This window comes from Ammospiza caudacuta, chromosome 23 (assembly GCF_027887145.1).
Source record: "Ammospiza caudacuta isolate bAmmCau1 chromosome 23, bAmmCau1.pri, whole genome shotgun sequence".
Lineage (NCBI taxonomy): Eukaryota > Metazoa > Chordata > Aves > Passeriformes > Passerellidae > Ammospiza > Ammospiza caudacuta.
In genome coordinates, this window is record NC_080615.1 from 8867578 (window position 1) to 8895245 (window position 27668).

Below are 27668 nucleotides of genomic sequence, written 5' to 3' on the forward strand. Positions count from 1 at the left end.
CTCGCAGAGCGGACGCGTTTGTCTGCAGCTGCAGATAAATGATGTCAGGGAGGGCAGCCTGCGCCTCTGCAGGGCTGTCCCTGCTGCAGGGCAGTGCCAGGAGGGCTCCCATTCCCAGAGGAACCTGTGGTGGCTCTGAGGTGCCAGCCCAGGGCTTTGGGTGGGCAGCAGGGCTGGGCCTGTGGGGCTGGAGGCACCATGCACTGCCAAAGCAGCCAGGGGGAGTTTCCTTCATTCTGTTTCCTTCATTCCTTCATTCTGTCAGAACAAATCATCTGTTCCCTTATGGCTCTTCATTTCAAATTTAAAAGCGGTTCAGGCCTGGGTGACCATTTACAGCAGTTTCCAAACCAAGCTCCATCCTTCATTTTCTCGTTTCCATGAGCAGGGTGAGACAACAAGCTACGACAGAAGCAAACCTGTTAATTCCAAAATTCTGTTTCCATGACACCAAGAAAGTTTCATTTGGTGATAAAGTGTATTTTATGTTTCCTTTCTAATGGTATTTTAAAAACATCTTGGACTTTCCTGGGGTTCTCCTGAGCTCCCTGCCCGTGATCATCACTGCAATGGGGAGAAATAGCCCCCCTTGCTGCAGAGGAGAAGCTATGCAGGTTCTGTACTGACCTCAGGACTAATTTTCAGACAAAAAAGACTATTTGATTATCTAACCTGACCCCTTGTTAAATATTAAACATGTAATTCAATCAGACCAGCTGCTTTTGAGCTTCTGTTTGGCTAAGGGAGGAGAGTGGTTTATAAAGGAGACCCTGTACCCTGGAGTGCCTGGGCTGTGCTGCAAGGCTCAGCAGCTCTCCAGCCCCGCTCAGGGCTGTGCCTTCCAGGGTTTGTTGCACCAGCCAGAGAGGGAACAAGCCGGGGAAAGTGGGCAGAACCAGCAGATATCATCCTGGCTGGGAGGAGAGAGGGCAGAGAGCTGCTGGCACGGGACAATGCTCCTGGCATGAGCAGCCAGACTCCATGTGTGTGTCTCTCCTGTTCCCTTTTCCCTCTTCTCCTTCCCCTAATCCTGCCTGTCCTGCAGCATCCACTGGGGCCTCCTGTGAAAGCAGGGATTTGTCTGGCTTTTGTGTTTAATCCCAAATCTGTCAAGCCCTGTTGAATTTGATGGTCCCTGAAAGGTCTGGTGTTAAACAAACAGGTGGTGACCAGAGCCTTGGATGGGAATCGGGGGGAAGCCTAATCCTAGAGCGATGTTTTTCCCTAGGCCAGGGGAGTGTGGGAGGAGGAGAGCTGGGAGCAGCGCTGTGCTGCTGCCTGCCCTGCTGGGATGGGTGTCTGGCAGCCCTGTGCAGCCCCTGATGGGCCAGTGCTGCTGCATTTCCATCCCTCCTGCCATGGAGGGGTCCCCAGCGGGACCAGAGCAATGCTGGGGTGCACTTTGCCCACACTCTGAACACCCTGCTCCTCAAATTGCATCACCCCAGAGAGAGTCAGGAAGGCACAAGGGTCTCGTGCACCTCATCCCCATCCTGGCAGTGAGGGGCACTGGGACACAGGCAGGTGAGTGCCTGTCTCACTGGAGTGATGCTTAATCCTTCTTGTTCCTCTCCTTCCTTCCCGCTGCAGCCCACCGGGCGAGGATGATGCTTTTCATTAAGTGAATATTACTGGTCATGTAATTGAAATTCAGCTTTAAGGTTGAAACTCCAAAGCAATGAGCCTTGAAGGAAAATGCAAAGCTCACCTTCGCTCCCGCCTTGTTCCTGCCTCCCCGAGCAGGAGCAGCCACGTGCCCCAGGAAGAGCCCTGGCTTTGCCTGCAGTGCTCCTGTGCCAAGGCTGGTTGGTGCTTTTATTTTAATCTCTTTTTGCCCTTTTTCATCACACACTGCTCCCCTGGAAGTTCATAGGGTTAGCTTGAAATAGTGGCACTTTCTTTTCCTTTTTCTCCTCAAAATAGCAATAATTACCAGGATCCAGCTGCCCCTGTCAGTGTCACTGTGGGCACAGCCAGACAGTGCCAGGGTCTGCACTTTCTGGCACAGCCAGGGAATGGCAATGGCTGGAGCCTTGCCTTGCTCCCCAGCTGCTGCTGCAATTCCCAGAGACGAGCAGAAATGAAGATGTATCTGCTCCCATCCGCAGATAAACCAGGCGCTTTTGGTAAATTAAAGTAATTCATTGTGCATCTCCAGACAAATACGTGTGTGTGCCTTGTTATTAATTCAGGCTCTGTTTCTCATTGGCTTTTTTCTGCAGCTAATTACCTGTCAGAGAGGGTTCTCTGCTGGTCCCTGTGCCGAGGGGCTGCTTGTGAGGGAGCCACGGGGAGGTGCAGGGTGTACCCAGGTGATGGGGGCAGGAAGGGGCAGGCTGGGCCGGAATACTGGAAATTCCCCATCTGTGTTTCCACAGGGCTTCTTTTGAGGGACTACAGGTGGGAAAGGTGAGGAAAGAGTGTCCTGACCGCCCCAGTGCTTGCCAGGAAGGTGGAGGAGGATTGGATTTGTGGTAAGAAGTTGCTGACCAGCTGAGCTTCTTTTCTGTTTTCTTTTTTTTTCCACAAACCTGTTGAGGTCCAGGTTTCTGCTGGAAAAGCCACCTGCTCAGCTGAATCCTGGCTCCATCAGGAGACTCTTCTGCGTTTTCTCTGCCCTGTGTGTGCTGCTTTACGTGGGGCTGACAAAGGATGAGTGTGAGTGGCTGTTGTGAGGCACAAGTGGGTACATGAGACGTTATTATAAGCACATTAGCAGAATGAATTATTTATACATTTATAAGAAATTATCGATCCGCTGGGTCCTAATCATGAAGTTACTCATCAAATGATCTATTTCTCACACATTAACCCTTTGCAACCCACCACAAAAGGATCTTGTGCATAAACTCTGACAGGTGGAAGTGAATGTTTTTCCTGGGTTTTGCCTTGGGCCTTTGGGATAACCACAGTGGGAATTTGTGACTCCTGCAGGCACGCAGATGTCAGCATCCAGGGGGCGAGAAATCCTCATGAGACAGGAATGTGCCAGGCCTGAGTGATGCTGGGTCAGTGGGATGGTTCCTTTGGCTGTGGGATGGGGCAGCCCCCAACAGGGCGAGTGCCCAGCACCTGAAGCCCCCATTGCCCTGCCCCTCCTGCCCCTCCTGCCCCTCCTGCCCTGCCCTGCCCTGCCCTCCACAACCACTCTCACGTCCTCCATGCCAAGCTCACTCCGAGTCTGCTGATGGAAACAGCTCTGGAGCCAGCCTCCAGAGACCCCATGAGGTTTGTGTTGCTTTCAGCAGAATAATGCAATTCCTTATATTTTATTAACCATAGTAACACCGGTCTCCAGCTGTTGCTGTATCCCCATCCACATTTTTTTTCCAGCTTTCCAATTATTTCAGCTCCCTGCACCTTGCTGACAGAAAATGCATTGCAGTGCACTTTCTTTGGGGCACAGTGAGCCTGGCAGTGCCCGGCCCAGGGGCATGGAGGGCAGTGGGTGCTCCCCATGCCCACTGTGACCCCCAGCAGCCCTCCCCGTGATCCCCCCACACCCCAGCAGTGCCCCCCAGTCCCTGCACGTCCCTCACACCCACCTCAGGCCGCGTTAGAAATTGCAGAAACTGTTGGGGAGATTTATTCTCCATAAAAAATGTGTGACTGTTATGCCAAGTTGTTGCATTTTTCTGTCTTTGCTTTAATGGGTGCTAAAACTGATTGACTCTCTGGCTTCAGACAACTCCACGATGCATTCATTGGGGCAGGATTGATTTTTTTTTTTGGCCCCCCACTTTTTTAACAGAGCAGCCACCTGACGACTTCAAGTTACGAACTTTGAGCTAAATTATGAACCTTTTAGTTTTGCATTACGAGGAGTATCTGAAACCTGATTTGCTACATCAAACCACATTAGTTGTGTTATGTTATTTTCTAAAAACACATTTCGGAGAAATAACTCCAATCTGTGTTGCATTTTATAGACCAAAATAATTGAATGGCGGCTGTTTGTAATTTTAGCAATCTCTTAACCTTAATCATATTTAATGGCTTTTCTCTTCAGGCTAACAGGAGGAAAAAAACATATTTCAGCTCCATCATGGAGCAGCACTACAGTAATGCACTCCCGGCTCCGGCAGGCACTGTAAATTCCTGCTTTCTGAATTGTTGGTTCAGGACAATCATTCAGCAGGGAATTACTTTCTCCTCTATGAAATAAATGAGATGTTAAACTAGTTTTCTGCTTCCTGCGGTAGGAGCAGGGCAGCTTGCATACCCGGGGAGGGCAAAAACCAGCACCCAACCCAGCTGGTCAGGGGATCAGGGCAGGGGCATCAGTGGGCACGGCCAGGCAGGGGAATGGATCAGGGGAAATCCTGGGCAGGAGCATCGCTGGGCTGGGATGCTGGGCTGGGATGCTGGGCTGGGATGCTGGGCTGGGATGCTGGGATGGGGATGCTGGGCTGGGATGGGGATGCTGGGCTGGGATGCTGGGCTGGGATGGGGATGCTGGGCTGGGATGCTGGGCTGGGATGGAGATGCTGGGATGGGGATGCTGGGCCAGGATGAGGATGCTGAGCTGGGATGCTGAGCTGGGATGCTGGGCCCAGTGCTCCCCCTGCACCCACCCGCTGGCTCTGGCATTGCTGGTGGCCCTGGGAGCAGTGATGCTGCCAGGAAATGCCCTCATGTCCCATTATAAATGGGGATGGCCATTCTCAATCCCCCAAGGGTTTGATTTTGGGGTTATTTGTGTGGTTTTTACACAGGTGGCTGAATCAGAAACACTTCTATAGCATTGCTGATTAAAATTCCAGTGGCTTTGGTGATTGCAATAGGTCTCAGGGCACAGGGCTGGAGCTCCCTCCGAGCAGGTGTGGCTGCAGAGGCACTGCCTGGTCCCTGCTGGGTTGGGCTGGATCCCTGCCCCTGCCTGCCCCATCCCTGCTCCTGCTCCATCGGCTCCTCTGCCCAGGGCTGCGGTGCCACCGGCAGGAATAAACAGCACCAGACACAGGGAAGGAGGTTAATTCCTGCCCACAGGAGCTCTGCTCCTTCGGAACTCTCTCCCATTGTACCCATGAAAATAGGTTGGTGTAATTAGGGCTACCGGCCGGGCAGCAAAGGAGAGGCACGATGGTGATTAACTCGGAGAGGTCACCTTCCCTCAGCCTGCCAGGAGAGGAAAAATCCCTCTTTTTCTGCCCCCCCCCAGACATGCTGGAACTATCTGAGTGACAGGGTATTGTCCATAACAATACTCAGAGTTTTGTATGAGATGGAAACCTTCAAAGACTGAAAGAAATTCCCCCAAATCTCTGGCTTCTGTCAGGTGGAATATCGATGCTGTTTTAACAGGGCCCTTTTTATGCCATTTCTACAGATGGATTTTTTACAAAATAGTGTAAAAAGTATTTAAAAGGCAGATTCCTCCCTTCTGCCCTCCCTGGTTCTGGGTCCCACCAGAGCAAGCTTCTAAAAAGGTCCTTGATATATTTTGCAGTGATGGCTCCTGCAATCAGGAGAAGTCAGGGGACAGATGTGTCCTCCTAAGCTCTGGCAGATGCCTGCAGACCAAGGCTGAAGTGGGATCTGCGAGGGATGGAGAGCTCCCAAACCAGGTGCCTCAGCTGTGGGACATTCTCCTCTCCTGAAGGCTCTGAGCCCATCATGCATGGGAGTTCAGCCAGTGACTGATATAAGGGGTAGCAAGGCTGAGGGGGATAAACCCCAAAAGTTCCATTTTCCCCTAAAAGGCTGACGATTCTGAATCTGGCTGATGTGTTTGAAAATCTTCAGGGAAGTCAAGCACAAAGTTCCTCAACCAAGAATGCCACCCCTTCATGCTTGGCAGCATCTGAGGCTGGGGGAAAATGACAATTGCCTCTTCATTCTCCTCGGTGGCATCAGGAAACATTAAAATTGAGTTGGTTGGTCCCATGGGAGCTCCATCCATCAGCAGCGTGGTGTGAGAGCACGATGGAGAGTTTCTCCCAGTGCAGGCAAAAGGCATTATTAAAGAAACTAATCACTGAAAAAAATAGTACAAATAACCTGCTTGTCTGGCGAGCCCGATGGCTTTATTTTTGTGTTCTCCTGCATAAGGAGCGCAGCCTGGGCTGCCTGGATCTGCCTCTCCGAGGTGGTGATGGGTTTACATGTCTCTGCTCACCACTCCTCATGGAGCCCGTAAATCTGGGTGTGGGTGACTGAGCCAGGCTCCAGCTCCCCGTTGGGCTGGGGTGTTAATTGAACACACGCTTAGGACGATGCAGAGCTGCAATCCCTCAGCCCCTAACGTGCTGCCAAGGGTGCTGGGCTCCATCACTCACTGCCCAGGCTGTACAAAGCCTTTGGCACCATTTCCCACAGGACTGTCCCGGAGAAATTGGCTGCTCGTGGCTTGGATGGGTTGTGTTGGCTGAGTAGAAACCTGGCTGGGTGGCTGGGCCACAAGGGGAGTGGGGCTATACCCAAAATCACCCCACTTCCCTTTAAAAACCAGAGATACAGCCCTGAATGAAACACAGCCTGTGTTTTCCCCTGTTAAATTAAATGATGTCTGAAATGTGTTGTGACCTTGACCCTTGGGCTGCATTTAACCTTAAACAGCACAAAAATTTGGCTTTTTTTTCAATCTACATATCAGTCTTTCTTCCTCTCAGAAGACAAAATATTAACTCTGTCTGCTTTGAGCTGTTGTGATTCAAGCAAGCTGCAGCTAATGCACAGGGATGGAAGGCAGGCACGACTTCCAAACTGTTTTCTTTTAAGCAGCCCATTACACATTAACCTGCAAAGCTGTGTTTTAAGGGAGCCTTGTTCATCACCTCAGAAAAGTCGAATTAACATAATATCTGGAAAAGAACAATGGGGATAGAAACTGTTAGTCATTGTTGATGGAACAGGTAAGTTTCATGGCATGATCTGCTGAATATTCATACCATATTGTTTTTGACATTTAAGAACTCAATTATCAGCTGACTAATCAGTCTTTTACAGGACATTATTTTTGTGATGGAAAATGCAGCACTGCTAAGCCTCGGGGGAAACACTGCTCAGAGAGATCTTGGATCTTGTTTTATTCTGAAGGCAGGGTTTTTCTTTATTAAATGGATTAATTTAGCCCTTCCACCAGCTAGTGGCTTGGAGCCCTGTGGCAGGGCGGGCAGATTTTACTCAGCTCTGTGTGGCACTGGGACTGGAGCCATCCTTCCCACCAGAGATGCTTGGGGCATCAGGGAGGGGAAGGGAGCAGCCCCTGGGCTGGTCAGGAGCTCCAGCACAGCAGGGCTGCCATGTGCTGGAGAACCTCAAAATGTAATGTCTGTCTCTGAAAGCAAGAAAGGGCTGGGAACAGTCTAAGCCTTAAAAAAGACACCCAAATCTTGTCCTTTCCCTGCCTTTCTCTCTTTTTGTTTTTTTCTTTTTTTTGAAGGCATTTTGGAAATCTAGTGATAGTCTTTGTGTAATTTACCTCTTGCATAGAACAGCTCAGGGACCAGCTTTCCACTTGATAGATTATTTTGACATATTTACTCATAGCTGTGTCTGTCTCAGCAGCATCCCCATAAAAACCTCAAACTTTAAATTAATACGTGGGGACTGGGATTTTTCTTGCCTGCAGTTGAACAGTCTCTTAACACACTCTCCTCTCTCTGGCTTTTAGTTATATTTAGGTCTAAAAGCATAACGACAAGGAAGCACTGAGTGCATTTGTTTTTTGGAGCAAAAACAGAGCTGTTTTTGCTCAGGGTTTGGTGTTGGGGATCTGCCCCTGGCCATCCTGACCAGCACACGGTGTCAGCAGCGCTGCTCCTCTGCCCAGCTTGGGACTGGGGCAATTCCCCACAGGGTTTGGTGTTGGGGATCTGCCCTTGGCCATCCTGACCAGCAGCTCCTCTGCCAGCCTGGGGCACAGAGCGGGGCAGGGGGACCAGTGACTGATATTCCCCACCAATTCCCCACAGGGTTTGGTGTTGGGGATCTGCCCCTGGCCATCCTGACCAGCACACGGTGTCAGCAGCGCTGCTCCTCTGCCAGCCTGGGGCACAGAGCGGGGCAGGGGGACCGGGGCAATTCCCCACAGGTTTGTGTAATCTGTGGGTGAAAGGCAGCCCATTATTCCAGCTTGGTGGAACGTGGCAGTTATTAATAACCCCATTAAGAGCCGTGCGCTCGCCCTGCTCGGAGTGATTGCTGGCACAGGAGGGCTCCCCCAGCCTCCCCAGCTAACAAGATGTTGTGCTGCTGAACACTGTTTTTCTGTTTTGGTAACGAGCAGCGCTCGGGGTGCTGTGGGTCAGATCAATAGCAGCTCTGGCCCCTCCATCACCCCTGCGGAGAGCGGGGAAGGACAGCGCTGAAGGATTTCTTACCAGGTTTTAAAACAAGCGCTTTCCCTTGCACTCGTGTTTATCACACGCTTCAGAGGGAGTTTCAATTTTTTTTTTTTTTTTTTTTTGCAGAGAAGCTTTGCTCCCCTGGCACCCAGCCTGGGCAGGGCTGTCCTGGGGGTGCCCCTGGGTGCTGGGGTGCCCCTGCCATGCAGCTCTGCCCTGGGGCTCTGGGCACGGAGCTGCTGTGCTCCGCTGGACCCACACTGCCTGTGGCACCAGATCAGGCTGTTTGGGCTGCTTTGGATCAGTTTGCAGAGGGCTGCAGGTAGCTCAGAGCTCTGGAACTCGCAGATGCCCATGGTCGGGTTGTGGGGGCTGCTCACCCACACAGGAGCTGCTGCTGGACATGGGCAGAGGTGACACATCAATGCAGAGCCCAGAGAAGGAGCCAGAAGCAGCTGGGAAGCCTGGGCAGCTCCTCCACAGCTCCTGCAGGCCTGCCCCTCTGTGCAGTGGGGCACAGCTGGCACATTTAGTGGCATCCAGGGCTGGTGGCTGCTGGGCTGGGATGTGGGGTACAGCAGCCTCTCATTAGGAGCCCGGCAGGACCTGGTGTTCACTGCTTTTCTTTCAAAGGAAGGAAAAACAGAGCATTGCATCTTGGGGGTTTTGTTTGGGAGGAGAATACGAAGAATTGTAATTCTTTTTAAAGCCGGTGTTATATCTGCATCCACGTAGACGTGCACCCGCTCCTTTATCTCACATGGGGATAATGATGCCTGGTTCCACACAGCCTGAATAATTCATCAGCATTCATAAACACTCAGTGCCCGGCCTGTGACGGCCTTCTCTGTGTAGTGGAAACAGTCCCAGGGAAATGTTAGGAATAATCCCATATCTTGGGTCATGGGTGGGTTTAGGGTTCAGTTCAAAGGCTGAGAGCTGCTGGCATGGCAGGGTTGGCAGCAGGGGCTGGGGCTGCAGCGCTGCCTCTGCCCCTCTGCCCTATGGGCACAATCAGCCCCTCTGTCATGGGACTCAGTTTCCCACTTTCTTATCAGCAGTGAATGTTTTGGTGTTTGTGCAGCCGCTGAGTGATCTCAGTGTCCCCAGAAAGCAGGTACAGGTAACGGGGACAGGAGCTGCAGCCAGTTGTGCTCTGTGCCACACCATGGGATTTGGGTCTCACCTCACCTCTATCAGATAACTTTTCAAAACAAAACTCCGTTTTATTTCCTGTAAACAGAGCACTGCTCAGGTCCAGCTCTCTTTTCTCTTTGCAGAGAAGAAAATTGGCACATTTCCCCCTGCAAATACATTTATTGTGCTGTACGGGATCAAAACACCATTTAATCCTGAAGATTAAAACCTTATGTTGTCGGGGGATTCCTGCGTGGAGCACTTATTTCCTTTACACTTGTTTTCTTTCTTTCCTGATGGATACAGCTGTCTGTTCTCCTGTCACCAGCCAGACCCCTCATAGCTGTGCCAGGGCTATTACTCCATCACGTTGCCACTCTGCAGAAAGCAGGTATTAAGCAAAACGGCATTCTCGGAAGCAGAAACCGCTATTGTTAGCAAAACAATTCCTGCAAAACCATTTCCTGCAGGCTGCAGCCTGGCTGCTCCCCGCAGCTGGGTGGGAGGGTGGTTTGTGCCCTGGTGTCACCCTGGGGCTGCTCCTGAGCCCAGATGGTGCAGAGGGACATGGAGCAGCTCCATGCCCAGCCCCTGCATTGGTGCTCTCTGCAGGATGCTTTCCCCACTGTGGGCACTTGGGAGGCCACTTTGCTGCTGTCCAGGATTTATCTGAAATCAGTCACAAAGCGCTGGTTGGCATCCCCTAGCACCCCTGAATGTTCCTGTGAATCAAACCTGGGCAGGGAAAAAGGAGATACAGTCGGTAGTATGGGAAAGGTGGGGTTTGTTGGGCAATATTTTCCTGACTGCAACAGCAGAGAACGCTGAGGCTCACGGTAAACAAGCCCAGGTTCCTGGGGTGGCAGAACGCCAGACCTGGAGATTCACTGCTCGTTTTTTCAACAACAACAATTAGCTTCTCCAGCTAATGAGGGGTTTCATAAGCAACCATGAATAATAGTGCTTAGGGACTCTTGGCAAAAATCGCTGTTTTGACTCAGGCAGCCAGCATCTCTCTGAAATCCAAGCAGAGGCTCCTCACACAGCAGCTCGGGGGGTCGTGAGGGGCATCTCCAAAGGGTCCCTGGGGGAAGCAATGATCCAGCTCTGCAGGGGCAGCCAGGGCTATTGGAATACGATGGCAGCACTGGAGAACCCTTGGACTGCATCGATGGGAAGGGGAGAGACATCAATTCCATCCCTTTGAATTAATGAACTCCAGTCTGAAACCTGCAGCCTGGGCAAAAGCTGTATGGATTTCACCCACTTGCTGCTCAAAGAGGATTCCTGTGCCCCTGGGTGCCCCCCAGGGCTCTGGGGTTCCCTCTGCATCCCTCCCTCTGCCCCAGAGCCAGGCTCCCTGCCCTCCACTGCCCCAGGGGAGGCTCTGCAATGCTCCCCAGCTTTGCCAGGAGGTGCAGCCCAAGGGAAGGGTCTCCCTCTGAAGGGGCTCCTTGCCCCCCATGTCCTGGAGCCCCTCTGGCCCCTGGCAGGGCGGGCTCAGGGCCCTGCCCAGCTGCAGGGATGAGCACAGGGACATTCTCACAGTTTGGGCCGGTCACACAGGCTGGACACAAACCCCAACTCCTACTGAAGTGCTGCCTTTGCCAGCTCTAATCTTCAGCCTCTTCCTCAGCGTGAGGCAGACTCAGCTTTCCAATTTTAATTTTATTCATACAGCTGCTATTACTCCATCTGGATCACACGGGATGAATACTAATGGCCCTCTGGATTGTTTTAAGTGCAGATCTGAACCAGATACTTGCCTTCATTTTGTCAGGAGCTGTAGCATCACACTGAGATTTGTGGAGTTTCCTCCTAATGGATCCCTCCTGGTGCCAGCATCAGACGCGGTGTTTGTGCGTGGGTGAGGGCAGAGGGAACCTGCCAGAGCCAGGAAGGGAGACGTGGGCAGCCTTCCCTCTGCACTGGAGTGTATATTCACTTTATATGTGTGTTTGTATATATATATATATATATATATACAAATAAAATACATGTAGGCTGCCCTATCTGGGGACACCCAGGGAAGCTCTCGCCCTGCAGTGAGGTCCTGGCTCTCCCCACGGGCACAGCAGCTCCCCTGCCCCATCTCTCATTCTGCTGCTTGAGAGGATGCCCCAGGTCTGCTCTGAGGGCACTCCAACCTTCCGCTGCATCCGAGGTGGGAATTATTCCATTTAGCAAAGAGGATTAATGTTTCATAACAAAGGGTAATTTATTCAATTGTATGCAAAAAAGGTAGCGGTAACGCACGTACGAGGCTCACTTTATTTCTGGCTATTGCACGGGAAGTTTAAATCCTGTGGAAACATTGGTAACGCCGTTGTGCCCCTCAACCATCTTGTACTGGAAATCTTCCCTTTGCCATCTCAGCGGTCCTGCCCAGCCCCTCTAGGCAGGCTCTAACAGACAGTGAGGAGAGGAGGCCCTGAACAAGCACAGCTGGCTGATATTGCTTCCCCAGACCAGAACAAGGCAGTGAGCCCCATCCCAGGCCCGCGCAGGGCCCGTGGGGCTGTGCTCCTGCTGTGGATGGTTCTGATGGCACTGATGGCATCCCGCATCTCTGCAGCACCTCAGGAGCTAATTACAGCATCCCCAGATCTTTGTGTGGCATGGACTCTTGAAATAAGCAACCAGTGAGAGCTTTTACCTTCCAGGGAGGCTGTAAAGCCTCCATATCTGCATTGATCCAGCCCTGGGGATTTGCATTAATTACCTCTTCCCCGGTGACTTTCAGCTCTGGGCTGAACCTGTGGCAGGCGCCGGCAGCACACACAGCCCTGACACCAGCCCTGCCACAGGAGCAGAGAGCAGCACGTGGGACGGGGACAGCCAGGGCTCCAGACCCAGACAGCAAATCCCCACACTCAGGGCAGGTCAGCCGTCTGAACTGCAGCAAGAGGCTCAGGAGGCTGCTCCTGACAGAAAATAAGGCTTGAACAGAATAAGTCACTGTGCCATGCTGCTGGCTGCTGTTTTGGCCAAAGATAAAAACAGAGGTGTGAAAGCACTTTTATTTCCTTCCCCTGCCCACCAGCCAATTCTGTTTTCACCAAAACAAACCTTGACAGTCCCTTTGCTGGAGGGACAAGAGGGCTCCTTCCCCACCAGGCTCCAGCCTGTGGCTGCCCAGGGAGTTGCTCCTGCTGCAAGCAGGGCTCCAGCTTGTGCCATTTCTTGTGTTCCAAACCCTGCCTCTGTGCCAAGAGCTGCTGCTCATCCTCCTCGCTGCAGGGCTGTGAGGGACCAGGGCTCTTCACACTGATTCTGCAGGAGGGCTCTGTGGGGACACAGCCCTCATCCCTGCTCCACTGGCCGTGGCATCAAAGAGAATAGCAGATAAATTGTGGCTGGAGACGATGAAGGGGAAGCAGCCTCTGGGATTTGCTCTGCTCCAGGACTGTGACATGCAGTCATTAATGATCTAGAGAAGCAATAAGCTGTGAAGGAACAGAATTTGCGATGACACACAGCTGTGTCAAGTAGGCAAGTGTAAAGAAGCTGGAGAAATTTTAAGGACATCTACCAGTGGCTGGTGAGCGAGTGCCTGGCTCAGAGATGATGTTTGCCTTGCCCAACACAAAATGATGAACAGAGACTGCAATTACCTGAGGTGTTGTCAAGAATGTCTGTGCCCTGATTAGCCCTGTCAGCTCAGAACGATGATACACAGAGGAAGCCCTGCACCCATATCCAAAAAGCCAAGAAATACAGTTCCCTCTGAAGTGTACAGCAGGGAAAATCCAGCCCTGGAAACAGGAGGCTCTAATGCTCACCTGAGCATCACCGTTTAGTTCTGACACACCTCAGAGAGGATACAAGAGAAATAAAAATTATAGCAATGCTTTCCTGGATCAGATGAAACTCGCTGGGATTGGAACTGGGGATTCCAAAGTGCTTAGCAGAGATCACACGAGAAATCTGGGGTAGTCTGGCCCCCAGGCAGGCTCCTCAGCCCTGCTGATGGCATCCTGGGGCAGGGCATGGCAAGGAGTGGTAATTCTCCCAGCCCAGCACTGCTCTACTTTTCCCCCTTAACAGCTGAAGTGATTAGAGTGAAACTTTGACTTGATGAACGATCGTTGTGGCGGTGGCAGCTGAGTGTAGCCCCTTCATTTCCTTGGTTTGTCTTTAAAAGAACATTGGCAGCATTTCATCCCAATTTAATGCTCAAGCTCTCTGTTCCATATTCATTTCTCTCTCCCTTCTTCCCCTCCCTCCTGCTTAAAAGAATCAAGCTATTGTTTTATTTTTGTTCACGTGTACAAAGCAGGGACTTGTGAGGTGGCTGTTCCTCTCGGTACATGTCACCCGGGGGACACCGGCTGTGCTTTGCCACGGAGGGAACAGGGACAAAGCTGCAGCAAGCCCTAATTACAGCATAATGTGCAAAAGCTGCACCGTATTTCTCTCCCCTAGGTTCCAGCTCAGTGGAGTCCTTTACTCCTCAGGCTCTGATGCGTTGGAAGCTTATTCAGCATTATTTCTGTTAATTAGTGGCATTAGAGCAGTTTCAGGAAATCCTGGATGAGCTCAGAGCTGTTGCTGCTGAACAATTTATTGCCACCTTTCTTTCTCCCAGGGCTGCAGGCCAGGGCCTGTGCTCTGCAGGCAGAAACACAAGAGAGCCCCGAGGCACAGCGTTCCAGGCTGGAGAGGGCAGGGGGAGCACTGAGGGGAGGGCAGCCCAAAGCACGGGCACTGATGTGCAAATCGTCAGTGGCACCCGTGTCACCAATGTGCAAACCATCTGTGTCACCACTGTGCAAATCATCTGTGCCACCAATGTGCAAACCATCTGTGTCACCAGTGTGCAAATCATCTGTGTCACCAGTGTACAAATCATCTGTGTCACCAGTGTGCAAATCATCTGTGTCACCACTGTGCAAATCATCTGTGCCACCAATGTGCAAACCATCTGTGTCACCAGTGTGCAAATCATCTGTGTCACCAGTGTGCAAACCATCTGTGTCACCACTGTGCAAACCATCTGTGTCACCAGTGTGCAAATCATCTGTGCCACCAATGTGCAAACCATCTGTGTCACCAGCGTGCAAATCATCTGTGCCACCAATGTGCAAACCATCTGTGTCACCAGTGTGCAAATCATCTGTGTCACCAGTGTACAAATCATCTGTGTCACCACTGTGCAAACCATCTGTGTCACCAGTGTGCAAATCATCTGTGCCACCAATGTGCAAACCATCTGTGTCACCAGCGTGCAAATCATCTGTGCCACCAATGTGCAAACCATCTGTGTCACCAGTGTGCAAATCATCTGTGTCACCAGTGTGCAAACCATCTGTGTCACCAGTGTGCAAACCATCTGTGTCACCAGTGTACAAATCATCTGTGCCACCAATGTGCAAACCATCTGTGTCACCAGTGTGCAAATCATCTGTGTCACCAGTGTACAAATCATCTGTGCCACCAATGTGCAAACCATCTGTGTCACCAGTGTGCAAATCATCTGTGCTACTTGTGTCACCACTGTGCAAATCATCTGTGCTACCCGTGTCACCACTAGTGCAAGCCACCTGTGCCACCCATGTCACCAACATGCAAACCATCTGCGTCACTAACATGCAAATCATCTGTGCCACCCAATTCACCAGTGTGCAAATGATCTGTGCCACCCGTGTCACCACTGGTGCAAGCCACCTGTGCCACCCATGTCACCACTGTGCAAGCCGCCTGTGTCCCCCGTGTCACTGCTCATCCCGGGACAGGAGCGAGGCCCCTGCAGCCTCTCCGTGCCTCCCACTCCCCTGAGCCCCTCGGGGAGCTGAGTTCTGCTGGTGCCCACCCTGCAGCTGCTTTTCCTCTGCTCACTGAGCCCTGGCAGTATCGACCCTGGCACTCAATCACCTCCCACCTTTCCTCTGCCTTGCAAACACCGGGCAAAATATTTATTGCAGGGATCTGCAAGCTCCCAGCTCCTGCTGGGGATGCAGCTCACGTGCCACATATTCCAACAACAAGGACTTATTAAATAATAACTGACATTTACCTAGCTGCCTCTTGTCCTCAGGGCCCCCAGGACTTGGCAAACTTTAATTAATAGTTGTTTTAATAGTTAAATAACCTTTATAACTGCATTTCATTTATTCCAGGCCCGTCAGAAATAAAGTCATAATGATCTGAGTCAAGTGATAAAACACAACATCTGGTTTAATGTTTGCAGGTTATTTAATGAACTGAGGAACCTGGCAGAAGAACTAGATATTTATTTCTTCTTCTTCTTCTTGAAAGAAATGGGGTTTGTAGTGAGACAGAGCTTGAAGCTGGCCTCCTGTTTTTTCCAGCAGCAGGTTCAGCTGCAGGACCCCGTGGGAGCAGGGTGCCAGGGCATGACCACAGACAGAACACCCTGATTTATCTGGGGGTGCATTCTCTCCCTCTGTTCTCACATGGCCCTGGGCACAGGATGAGCAGCTCCAACACAGCACACGCTTCACCAGCCACGGAGCTCCTGTGTCTGCAGAATCCAGGGCAAGGCTGGCAGCCGTCCCAGAGCATCCTTCCCCAGAGCGGCTTCCAGGACAGGCAGTGCCACCTCCAGAGGCTTCTGGAGCCTGCTCCAGAGGGCTGGCCACCCCCACACCTGAGCCCCTGACGTGGCTCCCACCTCTGGGCTGCAGCAGGCTGTCCCCTGTCCCAGCTCAGCCTTCTCCCTGCAGCTCCGTGCTACCTGCTCTCCCTCAACTTGTGACACGTTTCCTCTTCTCTCTCTGCAGCCTGTTACGAGCATCCTGACTAATGTTGCTCAACGCAGCTCACTCTGTGGATCCCAGAGCACCGTCTGCACAATAAAATTACATTCCTCGGGCATATTTTGGGCACTCGTGCTCCCCCCGCAATGTTACCTATTAATTGCACAGAGAAAATATTCCAGAAACTTACTTGTGCCCTTGAGCTACATTCATGTTTATTTCCATAACTCTTTGATACAATATTTGTCTTTGCCTGACTTAGTTTGCCAAAAGGAAAGGGAGAAGGAGGAGAAGCATATGAGGGATTTGGATTGCCTCACATCTGCCTTTCTTTAAGCAGCCCATATGGGAAAACATATTCTTCTGCACAGAATTTGTTAAAGGTTTCATAAAACGCATTGCGTACACATTTAGCACAGAACCCAGCAATATTTATATTTAAAATGGGTCCAAACAGATCCATTTGGAGAACGTTTGGAAGATGTAGGGTGGCAGTGCACATTGCGAATGTAATAGTCTCGTTAGCTGGCTCAGCTTGTGGGATCTGCTCCGGGAGCTGGTGGGAGAAGCAGCTCCCACTGTGGTAAGTGTAAAAATCATAATGTATGCAATGCTGCGAGCATATTTCATCTGTGACGCTCCGAGGAGGCGACTTTATCCACGTTCCCCTTTCAGACAGAGCAGCTGAGTAAACGGGAGCCAACACGAGTGGACACTCCATCTCTTTCCCTGGTGTCGATAAATCACGAGAGCCAACCTGCAGCCCCTCGTTCCTGCTGGTGCACAGCTACTCACTGATCATCCCACCCATTTCCTGCAGTAATTCATGGAATTCAGGTTGCAGGGGCTGGCCAGAACCAATCAGCCCCGTGGGCAGAGGGAGGAGAAGCCAGAACCCAGCTCCCTGGACCAGGGGTGCACCCAGAGCAGTTCCTGCAGGGCCAGCACAGGTGGGGAGCACTGGGAGGGAGCACAGGCTGGTCCCAAAGAGCAGATCGTGGGTGTCTGTGCCATGATTCCAGCTGGGATCAGCCCAGTTATGGTTTATTTTATAGGGATGAGATTTTAAAACCACGTTGGTCTCTCCGTGGCCCCTGCACAGGGTGCTCCCTGCTCCCAAGCAAGGCTGGGGTGCGAGGTCCTGCCTATAGCAGCAGCAGCAGAGGCTGACAAGCACTAATCACGTCCCATTAGCTGCTTTCGGCCCTGGCTGGGTTGGTTTGGTCTGGTTTGTCTGAATCTTCATTAGCCAAGCTGGAATTGGCAGCAGGGCGTGTGGTGCAGCAGCCCCTGTGCGCCGTCCGGGCCATCCCGAGCGCGCACAGCCCTGCCTGCCTGCAGCTGATTCCATTCGCCTCGGCAATCTTCTGCTATGCACTTAAGTAAACAAAGATCAAGCTACTCACAGCCTTAATTAGGCTGCACATAAATAAGAGATTACTGGATTAGCCAGGAGGATACGTGGGAGAGTAACAACCACAGCAGGCGCAGCGCGCTCGCCGTGTTTCCCTTGCCGCGCATCCCTGCGGGTCTCCCCTGGCCCTCCCTGCCCCACGCCGCGTTTCTGCTCCCTGCCGGAGCTGCGGGGCTGATGTGAGCACTGCAGAGCTGCGGGGATGCAGGGTGTGGGTGGGGAGGCACCGGAGGCAAGGCTGGAGCTGCTCACTCAGGACCTGCAGCACCCAGCACCTCCTGTCCTGCTCCACCAGGGCTGGGTGGCCAAAGCTGAGCTTGACCAGCTCATGCCAAGTCTTGGGGAAGGGGGAATTTCTGCTGCTTGCCCCTAAAGGGTCTCATTCTAAGCCTGGTTCCCCGGGCATGGTGCAGGATGGAGGGATGAGGAGGGACCATCCCAGCTCCCCCCAGAGCTGCTGCTCTGGGCTGCCTCATTTCCCTCTCGCTCCAGCAGAGGATCGTGGGGAGACATTCCCAAAAGGCATAAAATATTACCACAAGATGCTTTTTCAGCCAAGGTGCTGACACAGCACCATCCGTGTTTCTTAACCAGGAGCGATGTCTGAGTTATCTCAACCTAGAGCCTGAAATATACATTATAGGCTGTGTCTTTCTGTGCTTTATTTGGGCTGTAAAGTGATATCTTATTATTTCTCCCTCCTGGGCATCCTTTAATGAATCTAGATTTGAAAGTGAAATATTTATTGTATTTCGGGAGTTTAAGCATGGAAGGAGAGGAGGAGGAATATGCAAATTTGCCAAAAAGCATTAAAAAAGGTCTTTACTAAGAAAAGAAGGTGCAAGTGTGAATCTATTGAGCCTCAGAAGAGATGTCCCAAAAAGTTTAATGTGTAATGGGGATGTGGGGAGCAGGACTCCCCAAGGAACTACCCCATTCTAGCTCCTCTCAAACACTCTGGGAATGGGAAGTTAGATCTGGAGTTAGAGTTGTGTCTCATTGTTCTTAGTCCTCAACCTGGCCACTGCAGACCTTTGGAAAGATGCAGAAGAAAATGTTTTTCTGCAAATAAGCCAGAAACAAAGCAATAAAGCCAAGTGCATTGGCACAGGTAAATGCAGATTTCATGCAAAAGTTGCCAGAGCCTCAGCTTCATTGGAATCCACACATTTGTTTTAAAAAAGAATTATTCTGCCATCTTCCACAGCCAAAATGAAGAAAGCTATTAATGGATTATGGTTCTGTGAGTTCAGACCATTGTGGTGTTAGTATTTCATGGAGCAGAGACAGAGTACTCATATGGGAACAGCACCATTGGCTTCAGCTGTTGCAAACAATATGGGGCAGAAATAATTGAACTAAAAAGAAATTACAGCTATTTGTGGCAACTCTGCTGCACGGAGAGGAGGCTGCAGGTGCCGAGTCAGGCATGTGCTTTAAAAAATCGGGATAAAAATCACTGGGCTTGATGCTGGAGAGATTTTTGGTGGAGAGGGAGCCGCTCTGTCAGCATTATGTACAGGCAGGGAGGATGGAAGAGGAGGCCTTGCCTATATGGGGAATTGTGCTGGGTTCAGGCGGGCTGGTATGAATCTCTGTTTGTGCTTTTAAGTCTCAGATGTATCGTGCAGCCACCGCAGCTTAACAAGTTGCTGTTTGTCAGCTGTGCTGTAAGTCACCGTGGGCGTGCTCGGCGCCCAGCTCGGGGATGCCATAAAGCTCGGCAGATTGTGCCTTTCATCTGTTCTTATTCCAGTCCTTTTAGCTTAAACTAGTTTCTAATCATTACAAAAACCCCAAACGGGGCTTGTTTCCAGCAAAACAGCCATCTGGGCAGTTTTCTTGCATCCTCACGGAGCTGTGCTGGGAGTTGCATTGCTCCAGCACTCGCCCGTGCCCCAGCCATTCCTTCTCACTCTGCCCATTGCTCTCTGCAGCTCAGGGACACCCCAGCCTTGGGGACAGCACGGTGGCTTTGGGTCAGAGCCCGGCTGGCACCACCTGCACCCCTCCATGGCCCTGCTCATCCCACCTTGGGGCAGAAAACGGAGAGCAGGGAGGGATGCAGCAGCAGCATGGAAATGCTTCAGCCCTGCTGGGCTGCAGAGTGGCAATATTTCATTCTGAAACAGATTTTTCACTGGAAATTTGTTAAATGGTGGATGTCAGCTGGGAAACTCAATGTTTTGATGGCTGGAATTGCCTGTTGGAAGTGGAACTTCTTTCACAGTGATGGGGAAGCGCCTGACTCCCAGCTCAGAGCACACACATATATGTTATACCACGTATAATACCATATGTAATATACAGTGCATCTGCTTCTGTGTATGTGACATATTTGCCCTATGAGTGTGGCTGATTTACAGTGGAAAGGGCTGCCCACAGCCTGGGTTTGAAGGGAGCAGTCTGTCTTGTCACCCAGAGAAATGGAGCTCTGTGGTGAAATGCTGAGCCCTCGTCCCCAGAGAGCCAACAATACCCTGGTGTGCCAGAGCAGGTCACCTGCAGCTGGCACGGGTATCTGCACCATGGTGGCACCTGAGGGTCCTGGCCCAAGCGCACAAAAAACCCTGGAGCACCTGTGCCAGCACCCACATGAGTCACTCCACACTCCTCCACTTCTCCAAAGTGAAGTGAACTGATAAAACAGAAATTTTCTGGTTTTCCAAAGAATTTTCAGCTGTCTCTGGCTAATTTCCCCCTCCCAGAGTGACACAATTTCACAGTAAATTCATCACTGCAGCAGCTCCTGGCACCATCTCTGTTCCAGCTCCTGGCAGCCCCTGTCCCTACGGACCCCTCACAGGAGATGTGTCCCTGTCCCAAGGATCCCTCACAGGAGATGTGCCCCTGTCCCAGAGCACACCCAGCTTGCTGATGTGCAGTTCCTGAGCAGCTGGACACAAGGAAGCAGAAGGACATGTTCAAGGCTGATTTTTGGGCAGATGAGATTAAAAAAACATTAATTGGTGTGGGACGCACACGCTGGAATGCAAGGAGGGAAGGTGACCTGGTCCCTGCCAGCTCCCTGAGTGGTGTCAGGAGTGGAGAGGTCCCCCCACCCCAGCCCAACGCTGCTGCCGGGGAAGGAGCTGTTTGGAGATGTTTGGAGCTGTTTGCTGCTGTCAAGTGAAGAAACTCTGTCTGTGGCTTTGTTACTTGACATGATGGAAGCTCCTGGGAGACAGGGGAATTGAAGACAATGCTTTTTTTCTTTATTTTCTGGGCAGAGATAGAGAGAAAGCGTGTGAGGGCTCCCAGCAGTGTAAGTCTGGATACTCCTGTGGTCGATCACAGTCCTTAACCTTTCTCATTCCTGCTGCGAGTCCCCTTGGGACTGTTTGCATTCAGGACTGGCTCTGTGAGGCAGCCAGGAGGGGGAGGCTGTCACAGCCCTGTGTCCCCTCTCCCCTGGCAGCAGGCCATCAAAGGCAGCCTGGAGCCGTCCTGGCTCTGGTGCCAGCAAAGCGTTTGTTGTACAAAGCTCCCCTCTCCAGAAGGGAGAAGCGATGTTGTTTTGATTCCAGCAGATGACAATCCACCATAAAATACACTGGAGAGCTTGGTCAGGTGTGCGTTATCGTCCAGACATCTGGATGGTGTTTTGGCTCTTCCCCCCAAAGAATCCAAACTTCCCCTGCTGCAGTGAATCCGCTCGAGCTGGAGCTGGATGGGGCTCTCTCCATCTCACCCCTGGTTTGTGGGGACCTCAGCACAGCCCTGCTGCTAAAGGCAGGCCCTGGGAGATGCTGAGTGCCCTGGGCAGATGCTGAGTGCCCTGGGCAGATGCTGAGGCCCTGGAGAGATGCTGAGTGCCCTGGAGAGATGCTGAGTGCCCTGGGCAGATGCTGAGTGCCCTGGGAGCTGCTGAGTGCCCTGGGAAATGCTGAGTGCCCTGGGAGATGCTGAGTGCCCCAGGGAGATGCTGAGTGCCCTGGGCAGATGCTGAGTGCCCTCTGGAGCCACTGAGTGCCCTGGAGAGATGCTGAGTGCCCCAGGGAGATGCTGAGTGCCCTGGAGAGATGCTGAGTGCCCTGGGCAGATGCTGAGTGCCCTGGAGAGATGCTGAGTGCCCTGGGCAGATGCTGAGTGCCCTCTGGAGCCACTGAGTGCCCCGGGGAGATGCTGAGTGCCCTGGGCAGATGCTGAGTGCCCCGGGCAGATGCTGAGTGCCTGGGAGAGATGCTGAGTGCCCTGGAGAGATGTTGAGTGCCCTGGAGAGATGCTGAGTGCCCCGGGCAGATGCTGAGTGTCCCGGCCCTGTGGGTCCCCTCTCCTCCCCTGCTCTGCTCCGGAGCCACTCGCGGTGCCCTATCCATCTCAATGTCATTTTCTTTGAGATGTGAGCTGGAACAAATCCGGAGCAGCTGCTCCATCTCTAAGTGTCCTTCAGGGATCCCTTCAGCAGACACTTTGCAGGATATAATGATGACATTCTAACGAGCACTAATGCACACGTTGTCATCTTTCTGTATTTACACTTCCCACAGGAGGCATCGTTCCAAGAAGGAAAAGTGAGAGACGGAAACTTTGCTGCAGAAACTTCAGCGGGGCTGGGGAATCTGCCTGAGAGAGAGGAGCTGTGGGCTGGGAGCTGTGACTGTGCCAGCAGCTCTGGCCACAGAGGGAGGCACAACCCGCACAGGCCTGTTCTGGGGCAGCCTGCGAGAAGATCAGAGCAAAGAATGAGAAGCAATTCCTATCCTCACTTGCTGCAGTTGTGAACTGGTGGAATGTGTTATGGAGATTTGTTTACCAAAGGGTGGTTTCTTCATTGGATACTGGTGATGGGGTTTGGTTTCAAGGACCAATTGGGTGCACCTGTATCATGACTGTCTGTAAGGGCAATGGGTTTATTAATAAGTGTAATAAAGTGATTGATCAGCCTTCTGGAATCATGGAGTCAGTGCTAATTATTGTCCCCTTCAGGGACACCACGACACTGTGACAGCATGCGGCAGTGGCTGTCAGGGCACAGAGGGGTGGCCAGGAGAGGACAGACTCCAAGCAGGACCCCCCAATCCCTGCAGTTAGATGTCACCAGGATGTCAGGAAAAAGAGGGGAACGAGGATTGTTTTGGGGTACAGGGTGACAGCAGAGCCTACACCACTGCAGACCTCACCAGCTCCAGTCTAATGATTTCACTGGGAACCAGGGCATTCCATATTCCCCCTGGAACATGTGGGCCTTCCCTCTGCTTTGCCCCTGAAGATGCCACACAGAACAAATTCATGGCCCTTCGTTAGCCACAGCATCAGACCAAACCATACTGGCTTCAGGGAGCAGCACTGTCCCGTGGCTGCCAGTGGCAAAAGGACTCTCGAGTCACTAATGCAGTGAAACTTCCCTCATCCAGGAGGAAACAAGAGGAATCAGCTCTTTTCCCCCCGGGAATGTTAAATACAAACGTATGGACATGCGTGCCTATAGATAAATAAATAGAGAACCCACCAAAGGGAGTGGAATGAGCCTCTGTGTCCGTGTGGCCTTTCAGCTGGAATGGATAAGGTCATCACTGTCCTCTGCTCGCTGATCTTACTGGGAGGAAGATTATATCAAATAAATAATAAATCAAAAGATTTCTGTTCCCATTTCTCCTCAGGCCCCGCTGTCCCCACGGCCTTACCTGGACTGGAGTGAGGACCTGGCCAGTATGATAAACAGGAATAAATGGCTCTGCTTGTGGGGGGAATTCTGCTGGCAAATTTCCGAGCCAGATTAAAAAGTAAATGAGATTTCTTCTGGAGAGTTATTTTCAAGGGTTTTGTCTGCTGATGTTCTCATGCAAGATTGCAGCTTTGCCAAGGGGAGAAGAGAACAAAAGGGGAGGATAAAGAACCGAGGTTGCAATTATCCAACAGAACGAGGTTCTCCAGTGAAAGCACCTAATCAGGAAAGTCTCAAATTTGCTTAAAATACAAAGTGTGGTACAACATTTATTTATAATCTGCCTCACCTGCTCAGATAAAACTGTTTCTAAAGCCAGGCAATTGCAGGAGACAAGCTGTAAAATGGAACAAATGGAATCAAATCGGATATTAATAACAGTGGAATGAAATAATAACAGAAGTGGGTCTTTGAGCAGAGCACAATTGCTGTGTTCCAGCAAACACAGGTGGAGCTGCCGGGAATGCCCACAGGTGTGGGCAGGTGAGCATGCTGCAGGAGAGGCTGGGCCCAGGTGTGGGCAGGTGGGTAACGAGGGGAGAGCTGAGCCTGCCTTCCTGGGGCAGGTGAAGTCATTCGCGTCCTGGAGAGGCTCTCCAGAGCTGCATGCAATGGATGCTCCTCCAAAGCCTTCAGCTGGGACCCTGGGTGAGTCTCTGGGTGTTTATTTCTCAATTATTTCAGCAGAAATATCGTTGGTTTGGTTGTTTGGTCAGTGGTTTGGTTCTTTGGTCAGTGGTTTGGTTGTTTGGTTATTGGTTTAATTGTCTGGTCATTGGTTTGGTTCTTTGGTCAGCTGTTTGGTTATCTGGTCAATGGTTTGGTTCTTTGGTCAGTGGTTGTTCCAGGATTTGTGTCTCTGTGCTCTAGAACAAGTTCTTTGCCTCTCTGCAAGGTCATTGAAACACAGGCTGGGGAAATGTATCTACACTTGAACATTTATAAACCCTTTGTTATTGTCCTTTGCTGTTGGGGAAAGCAGACAAAGGTGCTGGGTTTGGTGCCCCTCAGTGAGAGGTTTGAGTCAGAACAGGTGATGTCCGTTACCCCACAGGTGATGCCCGTTACCCACCAGGTGATTCTCGTTACCCACCAGGTGATGCCCGTTACCCACCAGGTGATTCTCGTTACCCCACAGGTGATTCTCGTTGCCCACCAGGTGATTCTCGTTACCCCAAGAGGTGATTCTCATTACTCACCAGGTGATTCTCGTTACCCACCAGGTGATGTCCGTTACCCCACAGGTGATGCCCGTTACCCACCAGGTGATTCTCATTACCCACCAGGTGATTCTCGTTACCCCACAGGTGATTCTCGTTGCCCACCAGGTGATTCTCGTTACCCACCAGGTGATTCTCGTTGCCCACCAGGTGATTCTCGTTACTCACAATCACTGCCCAGGCAGGGCCTGCTGGAGAGGGTGGTCTGGGGGGCTTGAAGCGTTTTGCACATGAACAGCGAGTCTAATCACAAACACCTGTGTGTGAGCTGCTGTCCAGGGAGCAGCTTGCTGATCTCCTGTGCTCCCAAATGCTCCAGAGAAAACTCGGAATGAATGGGAAAGCCCTTCCTGCCCCTGTTCCTGCAGCAGGCGAGGGGCAGGGGCTGTGCCTGGCTGTGCTCCGTACTGCAGCTGGCAGCACACTCTGCCCCAGCTGCCCTGGTGCTGCTGGCAGGGGTCAGAGCAAGGGGATCAGGGCCAGGCTCCCCCCGTGCCGTGGCCATGCCCAGGACCCCTCCCCATGCTCGGAGCAGGGCAGGGCAGGTGGGCATCACCCGTGCTGGGGGTGTGGGGTCTGCAGTGCGCCTCAAGGCTCCTGTGCTGGCTTTCTGCTCTCTGATGTTGCAGTGCAAGTGATAAATCTGCATGGGAAGGCTGGAGAGGCTGTAAAGCAGCTGTGGGCAGCTCCTGGCCAGTGAGAGTGGGCAGGGCAGAGCTGGGGGTGCCCGGGGTCCCCCGGAGGTGACACGGGGTGCACACAGGTCTCTGTACGTGCCAGGCTCTCCCAGGGATGCTGCACCAGTGCCAGCATCGCCCTGCATGCCAGCTGCCCTTAACCCAGCTCTGCCCTTCACTCTGTGCGCTGGGCAGGCACGGGCAGCTGCTGGGCTGACAGCGGTGACACACTCGGGCTGGCTCCTGTAATTGGGGTCAGTCACAGAGAAAACCCTGTCACAGCAGAAAGGGCTGCTCAGCTGCTGGGCTGGCACGGACAGCGGTGCCTGGGGACGGGGACACGGCCACGCTGCCCTCCCCATCCCTGCTGCTCCTTCCCTGCTTTCTGTGCACACAGCTCCCCTCCGCTCGCTCTGCCCCAGAGCAGGGCAGGTTTGCCCTGCCCCAGATGTGCTCATCCCACCCCACCTCTGGCCGGGCTCCTGGAGCAGCCCTCCCTCCCCTGTGCGCGCTGGGGAGCAGGGTTTGGGTGCTCTGAAATAAACAAACAAACAAACAAACAAACAGATAGATCATTGCTGCTCCTCCCTGCTCCCCCCGCCCGTCAGCTGAAGGAGCCAGGGACCTTTCATGGAGATAAATGCAGTGCAAGGGGTAATTAAAGTGACTGATTTCTGCACGGCAGGAGCTCCCCAAGGCTGCAGTGCTGTGGTGCCCTTGGGTTGGAGCAGGGGGGGGAGCCAGGGGTGCTCCATGTCTGGCATGGCACGAGCTGGGGACAGCCAGCCCTGTCACCTCTGTCAGAGGGGCTCAGACGGCCCTGCCAGCAGCATCTCAGCGCACAGATAATCACCATCTCATTTCCCTGCTAGCCTGCCCCAGCAGGACCTTCCCGTCTCCTTCCTCCCCTTCTCTGTCATGGAAGGGACGGGGAGGGAAAGGTTCGCAGCTGGGAGCAGGAGGAAAGAGATGAAATTGCACAACACTTTTATTGGCAAGGGGGTCCTACAAATCTGCCAGGAGTAAGAAGAGCCTGGTAAAGCCAGGAGGAGCAGGATGGCCCTTCAGGATCTGGGGCACACATTGAGCCTTTGCATTTGTAAACAGCAGCTTGTCCAAAGAGCTGGATCGTGGCAATGGAGGCACCCAGTCCAGAGCCACCACAGCCACGTGTGCTCCCAAATGCCCTCTGCCTCTGCTCTGCCCAGCTTCCTTGCACCACTTGCCGTGAGGGACAGCGTGTCTGGCCTTGTTTGTGAAGCATAAACATTTTGTGCCACTGTTAATCACTGCCCTGCACCTTTAGTCTAAAGCCTCATCCAAAGCGGCAAGCAGGGGCTCATTTAGGTTTCTGGTTTGTAGCAATAATACCCTTTTAATATGCTAAATGAGAACACAAATGAACCTTCCTTAGGCTTATGAGTTGTTGAGAACATCCCTGCAGGACTGAAGGTCACTGCATTGGCAGATTGATGCTGCCCTGCCAGGCCCATCCATCGCTCAGGGCTGGCACCCCGGGTGGCACCGGGGACACCCAAGCTGGCAGGCAGAGCACAGCTCAGTCTGATGTGGGGATCGAGGGTTTCTGAGTGCCAGCTCCCTCCAGCTCTCCCCAGACCTGCAGGCACTGCCAGTCCTGCCCAGATCCCGGGCTTTGGTTGGGGCTTTTTCCATTCCTCAGCAGCAGACACGTCTCTTCTGATGCTATCGTGCATTCCTCTCTCTTTCCCTTTCTGCTCTTCCTAGGAGCTGGTGTCCTGGTGATCTATGAGTTGTTTGGAGAAGCAGCAAACACTACTTATGCATTATATACGTCTTGTCTGTTCCACTTGATAATGCCATTCTTTAATATGCTCAGCAGTGGCTTTTGGGCTGCCTCTCTCCCCTCGCCCCTAAAAGCTGCCTGGCACACACTCAGGCCTTCTTCTTCATCAAATAATTTAGGGGATTTTATGTCTAACTTTGTTTCCTAACATCCTTGTGCGTGGAGAGGAAGGAACCAAACAAAGCCTGTGCCTCAGGAGCCTGCAGCATTTCCGTTCTCTGCAGAGACAGAGCGGCTCCGAGGTGTGGTCAGAGATGAAGGGAGAGGAGACAGTGACGGATTAGAGCTGTGTCTCAGTGTGGGTGGAGGGGGAACTGCCTCCCCTGTGCTTGGTGTAGGAGCTGCCTGTCATGTTCTGTGTGTATATTTATATATTATATATATATACATGTGTGTGTGAATAGTGATGCCCCATCACACCCGGACCCCAGCACCACAGAGGCAGCAGGAGAGGAGGGGAGCACTGCAGCCCCATCAGGGTGTGCTGTGAGTGCTGGAGGCCCGGGAATGATGTGGGCTCTCCTGGAGATGGAGAGCCATTTAAAAAGGGGGATAGAGCTTTTTCAGTCCTCTTTTTCCAGCTGAGAGGAGAGCATCTGTCACCACTAGTCTGATTCATGAAAATCACTCTGACCTCTCATATGGAGTCTCAGCTCTCCGAAGCCAGGGGAATGGTGGCCTCATCCCTGAACTCAGTTATTTTACCTGTTCTCTCTCCAG